The 11,176-nt window shown below is 39.9% G+C and overlaps 1 long non-coding RNA gene across 7 annotated transcripts in view; it reads right to left on the bottom strand.

The window, feature by feature from the left end:
• LOC135095339 (uncharacterized) overlaps positions 1–341 on the bottom strand; it is a 10,982-nt gene extending 10,641 nt beyond the window's left edge. For 2 of the 7 annotated variants that reach the window (XR_010264300.1, XR_010264302.1), the window contains exon 1: positions 1–298. This exon is cut by the window's left edge and continues 486 nt beyond it. This is a non-coding gene — a long non-coding RNA (uncharacterized LOC135095339). The other 5 variants (XR_010264306.1, XR_010264304.1, XR_010264303.1 and 2 more) reach the window with 5 other exon arrangements.
• Between the last annotated feature and the right edge of the window lie 10,835 nt (positions 342–11,176).

Genomic DNA, 11,176 nt, shown 5'->3' on the forward strand with positions numbered 1-11,176 from the left:
CTACCAACACCCTCTACAACCATTCCAACCATACCAAACACCACCACAACCACCACCTCAACCCAGTCACGTCCGCCATAGCCACCTCCACCTCCCCCTTCCACCATCCTACTCTCCACATCTCTCTTCCACTATCCACTCCTCCCTATCCACCACCAGGCCATACTCACATCCACCTCTCCCTCCACACCGCAGTCCACCACAACATGCCCGCCAGGGACAGACGCAACACCGCTTCACCGCCGTAACACAACCGGGGACTCGTCACGTCAGCGGGCGCAGGGCGAATGGCTGAGGAGACGGCGAGGAGAGAGTATCACGTGACTTGAATACTTGGCGCTGATTGGTGAAGGCTGTGCTGAGGTAATTGTCACTAAGAACGGAGCCACTCTCGCAATACTACTTGTAATGATACAAAATAATAGAATCACGGTTATTATTACCAGTAGAAGACACTTACCAATACTCTGTGAGGCAAGAAGTAACGACAAATGAAGGATGCGTGAGCTTTACGAAGAATACGAAAGAAAACGGAAAAATAGAACGCTCTGATTGGCAGACGGGAAGCAGACCACCACCACAGCTCTCGTATTTATTGAGGCTTATATAGACTTGAAATAGCGACTTGAGACTAATGAAATAACGTAATACATGTAGTGCGGGTGTTTTCATCAATGACAGACAGACTAATGCTACGAGATAAAGAAAAAAAAAAGATACATTAGTCACTGGGGGAATGTAGCAAGGCAGTCTTAGGTATCATGAATGCACTTGTTTTTCATAAAGCAAGGTTATGTGCTTGTATTCTAAAAGGCCTTGCTCTTTCACCAGACTATTTTCAAAGGCCACAGAAATATTTACCCGGGTTTTCAAGACTGGTTCTCCCGTTGATGCTGTAGAGACCTTACCAGTCTGTAACTAGAACCACAGAAACACTCTTAAAACTCGTGTAATTTCAACTACAGCCTCTTGAAAGTAGTCAGGGTGCGGGCAGAAATGTTTCAAGATACGGTGTATCGTGAAACATTTCTTTTGGCACTTTTGTTAGAAATACAGGCAGGGAATCTGCTTCATTAATTAGGGTGCCGTCTTTACACACACACACACACACACACACACTGTGTGTTACGTGTTCACTGTCAATCTATTCACTTCTACTAACAGTTTCCGAGCTCTATGCAATCAGCAGCTATTACTAAAAAGAATAAAGTACGAGTAAATAAAGAACTGTAGGGGAGGAGTCACTGTACACAAATGAGCGCCTATAAAGTAGCAGATGATAAAAAGAAAAATGATCCGACAGTGAAAGGATTAAGCATTTAGGAGGCGCAGGTGCGAGGCGTTTACTATATATAACACCTCGACTTTCCCATGACTCGGTGACAAAGAGGAGCAGTCAGGCGGGTGGGCTGAAGGCGGCCACAGCCACAGCTGACCACTTCGCCGCACCCTCCGCCTCATTCCAGGTTACACGAGTATTGTCTGTCGCACTGTGTATCTTTTCGTAGTGACGTCACGGGCGGCGGCGCAACAAGGGGATGATTCCCCGGCAGGTATTGGCCGCTATCGAGTTTTCACGGAGCTGCAACAAAACGATAGCCAGAGCCGTGAGCTTTTCGATTTTTGCAGCCTGAAGTGAACTTGTGGCGGGATGGGAAACGTTTCACTCTAATGCACCTTTATTTTATACAAGTTTTTTTTTTTTTTTCCACATGCATGTTTATTCTACTGACTTGTCACACGCATGTTTACAATACTAACCGTCACTCTTGTTACACGCCAAACTCCACTGAGCCGCTGCGTGGAGTGAAGACACCAACACTGGCCAGCAGCACTCTCATCACTCCTTTGGCTGCAGCCCTAATAGCAATCCTGGCCTGACCTGGCGTTCCTAGGTGTGTGTACGTGTGTTAATTAACGCCTATTTTTTACATATTACACTAACTAATCATAATTAACAATACAGATTATATAATCTAGGTTAAAATCATAATTATATCGAATATAATTACAACCGATTCATGATTTCTGAGGTGGTCCATCGATTCCCAGAAACAGCCTCGCGACCATGGGCTTGGGAGCTAATCATCTCTGTGGCCTTTAAAAATGATGGTGGTGAAAGAGAAGAGGGTTTATGAATATGGTTCTTGAAGGATGTACCGTGCTTCATTTCCCGAGGCAAGAAAGGCTGACGGGGAGCACAGGAGTGAGGGGAGAGAGGGAAAGTTCCATTGTCTGTTGGTTTATCTTGCAAGGTCTAATTTCAGCTCCTCTCAGGATCATCTTATCACTGGTGGTATTTGTGGGTGGACGCACGCAGCCTTCACATGGCCACGATAGGTAAGGCTGGCTGGCGACTGCACGGCTGCTTACAAAATTCCATGCGAGTAAATGATTCCCCACGAATATCTCACCCATGCAAAAAAAGAAAGAAAGAAATGAATGAACGAATAATTAAGTAGAATAAAATACAAATATAAAAGAAAAGTAGAGCGAAATTATTTTTGGACGACATCTTAAACGCGGAGTCTTAGTGGTGAAATTTAGCCTGGGGGAACTCATGACGTAGGTATGAATGAATGTATGTCTGAATCCTGTACTCTTAAATTAAAGGCTTCGTCATCTCATCAGGACTCTTAACCCTTCCACTGCGACACGAAGCAATTACCACCACCAAAAGTAGTGCCTGAAATCTTTATAAGCATCTACAAGAAGGGGATTAAAAAGAATAGATTTTGCAATTTGTACACAGTTTAAAGATTGCAGATGGCTGCAGAACAAGTAGAAATGTCTCAGAGTGATTAGTAATTGAGGAAAGGTGTACCAGATAGCAGTTAAAGGGTTAAAGGCTTCGATCTCTCACTAAGATGGCTAGTTAGGCTCGTGTACGTATTTTCTCACTCCTTGATAAAACTATCACCAGAATGATGACAATACCATTTTAAACTCCAATAACTTCACTAGAGACTGTCAAAATAAGCAGAAATAAAACATCACAACGATTATAAATGCGAATCTAGTATGTCTGTGCAGTAAACCTGACTATCTTTAGCCTCCGCCATGAGAGAGAGAGAGAGAGAGAGAGAGAGAGAGAGAATGTTCATAATTGGTTGACTTTATATATATATATATATATATATATATATATATATATATATATATATATATATATATATATATATATATATATATATATATATATATATATATATATATATATATATATATATATGTATATATATATATATATATATATATATATATATATATATATATATATATATATATATATATATATATATATATATATATATATATATATATATATATATATATGTATATATATATATACTCGTATATATATATATATATATATATATATATATATATATATATATATATATATATATATATATATATATATATATATATATATATATATATATATATATATATATATATATATATATATATATATATATATATTAAGGACGTGGAGTAATTATATAATGCAAGGGAATGATCTCTAACAATTTCCAGAGGATGGTTGATAAGAATGCACCTGTGCTTCTGAAAGTATTGGTTTTCATATTAATATAGAACATTATTAGTATTTTTTTCATTGAGTTGTACTTTACTATAACATTGATTTCTTTTACCATTGTTAATATATTTTGTAATTATTGTGTGTGTCAATTGTTTCTTATAAGATGTATATGCCTCCGGATGAAAAAAAAGTCAATATTATCGTTATTACTTTTGTTTTCATCATATTACTTTTATTATTATTATTATATTATTATTATTATTATTATTATTATTATTATTATTATTATTATTATTATTATTATTATTATTATCATTATTATTATTATAATCATTTTTATTATTATGTTTACGAGACTGTTCGTTTACAGCAGGGCCTAAGAGTGTGTGATGCGGCCTGGTATATAGTCAGATAAATTAAATATAGCCAGACTATTACTATTATTATTATCATTGCTACTACTACTACTACTACTAGTAGTAGTACTACTACTACTACTTCCAGCATTGTTTGTCGTAGCGTGTACTTCCTTCCTCATCATTAGAGACACCTACGGAACAACAGGAAGACAGCCAAGGAAGACCCGAGTGTTGAGCCAAACGCGATCAAGCGAAGGGGAAAGAAGAGCAAGACGTGTGTGTTTATTAATGCCACTTGTCAATATTCGCTGCTTCATGGTCTGCTGCCACTCTTCCCTCTCATCTCATCTCATACGGGACTCTCCAAGGATATTACCACTTTCCTGCTCCAAGATGATAATTTGACACTTGTGCTCAGTGTTAATCCGTATCTCTCTCCCTCTCTCTCTCTCTCTCTCTCTCTCTCTCTCTCTCTCTCTCTCTCTCTCTCTCTCTCTCTCTCTCTCTCTCTCACTGCGATACACTTAAAGAGGGAGTTGGTTGTGTTTAGCCATAAAGCATATCAATGTACTTTATCCTTTGATTTTTTTTTTTTTTTTTAGTATATCGGTATAAATATAATACAGGTCTTCAGATAGTGTGCTTCATCTTTATTTTTTTAATGTGTATTTTCTTCGGTGCGTTTACTTTTTATTTATTTTTCAGTCTAAGATTGTGAATGATTGAACAGTATCGAACAAAGGCGTCTGTGTTGAGTCTTGTTATGGTACAGTGCTAAACCCTTCCCAGTCTTTCCCGTTGTTTCTCCTCGATTCTCCTTCATTCATCTTCTCTCCCTTCCTCTTGTTCTCCTGTAGGGCTCCTTGTGATTAGCTATCGACCGGTGACGCACACTACAAAATTTGCTACCTTTTTTTTCTGTCCTTGGCCATCATTGTTGCTGCCGCCATCACCGCCACCACCACCACCACCACAACCACCACCACCACCACAACCACCACCACCAACACCTACTCTGTCAAAGTAAATGCCAATTCATCAGTTTGCTAGACCTGTTTGCATTACTGCATCCGCTACCCAACCCATCCCCCCCAAAAAAAAAAAGCAACACCGCCTCTGAAGGCTTAGTACATTACATTATCATTATCACTATCATCATCATCATCAGCAGCAGCAGCAGCAGCAGCAGCAGCAATAACAGCAACGACAACATGTGCAGATACAATACAATACGTAGGCAACTAGTGTTGCTTAAAAAAAAAAAATAAATCCTACGCCTATATTCTCCCCACCGTCACTCTCCACGTCTTTCTCCGTCAACACAGAACACTGTCCGTACACTTGTATATCTGAAAGCCCTTTGGATTCATATTTGCATTTTTTTTTCTTTTTTTACATTATAATGGTGCGTCCTGAGGCGTGGTGGCGTGAAGGGCGGCGGCGGCACTAGGTAATTTCACGGTAGGTATTGGCTGTTATCCAGTTTGCACTGAGCGTCCCTGGCTGGTGGTTTGTTTTCGATGTAACTGTTTGCCTTTGCTAGTGTTTCAGCTTGAAGTGAACCAGTGATGTGATGAAAACCTTCCACTCTTTAACTAACGCTGCTTTCATTCTTCTATACCTTCTTTATACGTGTCTTTATTTTATCAACTTTCAGAACTCTCTCCATGGAGTGAAGATATAGATAGATAGATAGATAGATTTATTGACTACACAATCATATTACAGCAAACAAAACTAAAACAAAAACTAAAATACAAAAAAATATCCACAGCAGTAGTCCATTAATAATTGTAGTCCACAATATTCTAAATCATTAAATAAATATTCTTGCAATGCAGCAAAAGAACTCCCAAAATACAAAATAAAAAAAATTTTTCTCTACCCAAAAATAGACATTACCAGATATCATACAAATTATTCGCATTCATTTAAATTTCCTTGTTTATATACTTTAAGTACATCGAAAATTACATTACACATCTCGCTAGTTGTACATTTTGTAAATACATCTTCCATTGTTTCGTATCTATAGTTATTCCTTAGATGTTGGGTGAGAGTACAGTTCTCCAGTACGTGTCTCTCCGTCTGTATCTCACCACAACTGCACAGCCGCTCCTCCAGCGGTAAGCGGCCACGTCCTCGCCTATTCCATCGCCCTGTTTCTATAGCTAGAGTGTGGCCAGATAATCGAAACCTTGTAAAATCCAGTCTATGAAACTCATTTAAGATTTGCCTCTTAGTGTAAATCTCGTGTGTGGATAATGTGGGATTTATGTCTTTATACACTATACATCTTGATGTACCTGAATCTCTGATGCAACACTTCGCTTTCTCCAATAACACAGACATGTCAGGTACTTCCCCTCTTATCATTTCTTTCACGCACTTGCCCATATTCGTGTTCTCGTTTATTACTTTTCTCATTGCAAAAGATAGTGGATCATCATTCATACTGGACCTCTCATCCCACATTTTCTTTAAAAACTTATGTTGTCTATATTTCACAAGGTCAGGAAGCGATGGATAACCCGACTCGACATAACACACCACGTTAGGAGTAGTTTTTCTCACCCCTAACAGTTGTTTCAGTGCCCAGTTATAAAGCTTAACTACAGGTTTAACGTCAGCATCAATCCAGGACTCACAACCATACACTAGTGACGACAGGAGGGCAGCGTCAAACACACGTCGCTTTACTATAAAGGGGATATCATTATTCTTCTTTAAAAACGATATAAACTTTAACACATGACATAATTTGTTCTTTGCATGTACCTTGACGGCAGAAGACACAGAACCGTCACACGTAAATGGTGAACCCAAATACATATAACTATCACAGTGTTCCACTTTCATACTCGTACCACCTACACTAAACGGCTCCTTGTCTCCTAGCCCACCATTGATGACAAAAAATTTCGTCTTTGCACTGTTTATCCTCATACCATACTCTTTACAATATTCCTGTAATATCCTTAGCTTAATGTACATATTCTCCCTACTCGTTGATAATAATACTGTATCATCCATGAACATTAAAATTTTTAACCATTCTATAAATACTTCTGGTCTACACTTTCCTTTAACAGATCTGATTAACATATTGACAAACATTACAAACAAAAAGCAAGAGGTAGGGGATCCTTGTCTGACTCCCTGTGAGGCGCTCAATACTGCGGCACCGATAACACTTTCCGTGGTGCGATACATGGCCACCATAGCGGCCAGCATCACGGCCCCGCACCCCAAACCCTTCATCACAGTAAACAGAGTTTTCCTTGGAACGATGTCATACGCTTTCGAGAAATCTATAAATACCACAAACAACTTAATCTTCTTTAACCTGGCTGTGTTGGTAAGCAGCCTGAGCGTTACTATATGCTCTCTACATCCACGCTTCTTCTGCGCCCCTGCTTGTTCCCTGTCTGGTTTGAACCACTGATTCAGGCGTTCACAAAGTACCATCTCATACAGTTTAGCTATAGAGTTAATGACGCTTATTCCACGATAGTTATCAGTGTTAGTCTTGTCACCTTTCTTAAATATTACAAATACTTTTGCTCTAATCCATGCATAAGGGAACATAGCAGATGAAAAAATACAACTAAATAATGTGGCAATAGTAACAAGCCACTGGGGTGACATAAGTGAAAAAACTCCAGGAGGGATACCATCAGGCCCACATGCCTTGTTAACCTTCATCCTTTTTATTTGATTTTGTACTTCTAGGGGAGAGATGGGTTCGTCAAGCACAGGAATATTAATATCTGTAGACAGATCTGATAAATAATTTTGAGTTTCTCGTGCAGGATTCAGTACTTTCTCAAAATGGTCCCTAAATTCTGCATCACTTGGTAGATTACTATCACTATGCGTAGATGTACTATAGTTACCCTTCCAATCAATTGCCTTCCATACCCTCGCATCGTCATCATCCTCCATCAGCCTCTCCCATCTCCCTAACTCCATTCTACTGACAGGCGACACTTCCTCATTCAGTACAACACTACTCTTGGCATATGTATACAAAGTGTCCGAAAGGTTGTTAACATAAGAATTCACATCATCATCTTGTATACATGGCATTTGTTGTGCTAGATGTCTCACAAAATTCTCCTTATCAATCTCACAGAATCTTACAGGTTTTCTTACCAACCTTGATCTTCCTGCCGTTCCTAACAGAGCTGCGTGTCCACCAAGTGTGGACGCCCGTACACTAAGGTTATCTAGGTCTACCCCTGTGACATTCACTGTGGCAGTTATTGGGGCGTGGTCAGATGGAAGGTCGATACGTTGCATCACTGAAAAATCATTAATAGAGTCTAACAACTGTGGTGATACAATACATACATCTAACTCGGAAATCCATACATCACGCTTGCGGTACGTTTTGTCACTCACGAAATTATTCTTACATGTTTTCAGGTTGTTTAACACCAAAAGCTTGTTATTCATACAAATAGAAGACAACACTTCTGCATTGTCATTAGCAACATTGACATCATCATTTATATGTGGGTATGAATATGGGTGACTCTCTTGCTCTTGTACATATGGTAAAATTTCCCTCACTCTTTTGCCAAATCTTGCGTTCATATCTCCCATCATGATGTAACCATTACACATGTACTTGGCCTTGATTTTTCCTTGAATAGCAGCAAAAGACTCATGACTATAATATTGGGAATCACTTGGTGGTACATAGATGAAACCAAACAAAACACCATACATGTTTCGAAACTGTAACCACACCTGATCATTAACACTGGTATCAACCTCGTAAACAAACGGGGCGATACAGTTTCTCACCAGCACCACTGTGCCTCCCCTGTTACTCGATTGTGTGGCCTTACTTCTAAAGGTTACATAACCGGGGAAATGCACATGCTCATTAGTTTTTACTTCATTTAGACCAATCACATCATAGTTGGCCAGCATTTGTCTAACACTCATTTTCTCCATCTTAGTACGCACACTGTTTATATTCCAAGACATTATCTTTATCTGACTCACTTGCTGTGGATTATCTAAAAAAACAAAGGATTCCAACTATCAATTATCTCACCATCCTTGTACACTTTACGTTCTCTTGGATCAAGGCGGATAACGCACCCAACATTTTCTGGCTTCTCCTTCTCCTCTCTCTCAACGTCTCGCAACCTCTTCCACTCCCTCCTGACGCTAGGGTGAACATCCTTCTTAATATAGATGGATTTGACATTATCTCCTGCATTCTTCAGACGATTGCTGTTCTCCAAGACGCGACTCCTTACATCCTTATCCGTCAGGGTCAGCAGTATAGGGCGAGACCTGCGGCTTTCTCCGTTGTTGGCTTCACGTCCCAACCTCCAGTGCGTTCCTCGGACGTCCTCGACACCAATTTTGTTCCATAGAACTTCTAACTTGTCTTCGTCGTTTGTAGCGCCTTCTAGTGACTCATTCTGCTCTTTTACGCCAAGGATGACTATGTTGTTCTCTCTTTCCTTCTTGTCCACAGCTTCCAAAAACTGTTGCTGTGCGGCTATAATTCGTCCTTGCTTCTCAATTCTGGCCTCCATTTCAGTGAGTCTCTTGTTCACAACACTGTCAGGAGATGACAGCATAGCTTTCAGTTCATTTATTTCTTGCATTAATGAAGCAAACTGTCCAGTGATGGTATGGAGTTGTTCTTCTTCGTTGTATGACAAAATGCTGTCTATCAAGTCATCCTTATTTATTTGTTTAAGCTGATGTCTTTGTAATTTCCGTAATTCTGCTACTTGCCGGGCCATGGTGGCGTTCAGCAGTTCGCCGCGTTTCTATGGCAACGGCGTCCTGACGTCACAACCCTTGTGCGCATGCGCAAACAAAGGGAAGGGATTTGAGGGAGGGTTTTGCCAGGCTGCTTGGATTCTTAACTTATTTTTAGACTAAGTCCCACTACTCCCTCAAAATTCTACACACCACAACAGGCAGTAGGACTTCACACACTTGCTTTTGTAGTTGCGTGGTCCAAATACTGGCAGAATACTTGAAAACAGCTTGAAAACTCAGGAGCTTGAGCTGCCTTGTTGTTTACAGTACAGGCTGGACACACACACACTGACCAGCCGCCAGTCACCAGCCTCGAAAAACTCCTTATCTTTCTTCCATCACGGAAATATCCCATATTTTTTTCCACCTTTAAAGATTTTTCATCTGACTTGCACCACCAAAAAGTTTCCCATTAATCTTTTACCGTCAACAGTTTACCATCACCGAGTTTCTCCGGCTTTCAAAACCCCGGCATTTCTTGGCACTGGTCTTCACACTGTCCACACACTTCAGGCGCTCTTCCCTCCACGCCTGACTATTCTGTCACATGTAAATATAAGGTTCATTGATAAACAAGTTACATTTAAGATCATGATCTCGAATCATGATGAATAACCAGGAAAGGTCGCTTGTTGCTCGCCGATTCCTATTTACCAAGAGATTACGAGATTCGGTAAAATTAATGCAGAACTTTCCAGTCTGCAAGTCTGTAATCCTGCGGGGCTGCAACAGGTGCTCCAGGGGAGGCGGGGGAACAGACTCTCGTTTTCTTTGCCTGCCGTGCTGGAGCGGGAGGCAAGCGGGCGTCACTCCTCGAGGGATGAAAGGACACGTCTCTATTAACATGTCAAATTCTTGAGTGTAAGCGACGTGAGGAAATGATCGATTTGAGTTAACGTTTACACACACATACACACACACATCTGGAACGTAAACCAGGTAAAATCTCTAGGAGGCAGTCACCACACCACGCGTCACCTCAGCGCCAACCATTGCACCGAGGTAAGTGGCCCCGCATCCCCTCACTCCCTTCTGCCTTTAATTTGCTTCTGCCGAAAGTGTTTTTTGCTTTGTGAAATTTTATCGTTCGCACACTCCTTCATATTTGTGTCACAAAAACGTAGAACTGGTGATAAAAATAAAAAAAATATCGAGAATGAGAAGCATAAATTACAGTCACTAGAAATACTGTGCGCGTCTCCCATGATTTCCATCTCTCTCGACACGCTGCATTCTTTCAATAATATTTTCAGAAGCTTTCCTTATTTTATGATGATGATGATGATGATGATGATGATGATAATGATGATGATCATGACGCAGTTTTCATCAGCTTTACTCCCGATCTTCCACAACAGAAAGTTTTATTATACAATGGTTCTTTCATATTTTTCGATATTTTTACTTCCTGGAACACTGTGTTCTCTAGCCACACCTGTACTGATATTTTCCATCCTAGTTTTTCACACTATTG

This window comes from Scylla paramamosain, chromosome 48, assembly GCF_035594125.1.
Source record: "Scylla paramamosain isolate STU-SP2022 chromosome 48, ASM3559412v1, whole genome shotgun sequence".
Classification (NCBI taxonomy): Eukaryota; Metazoa; Arthropoda; class Malacostraca; order Decapoda; family Portunidae; genus Scylla; species Scylla paramamosain.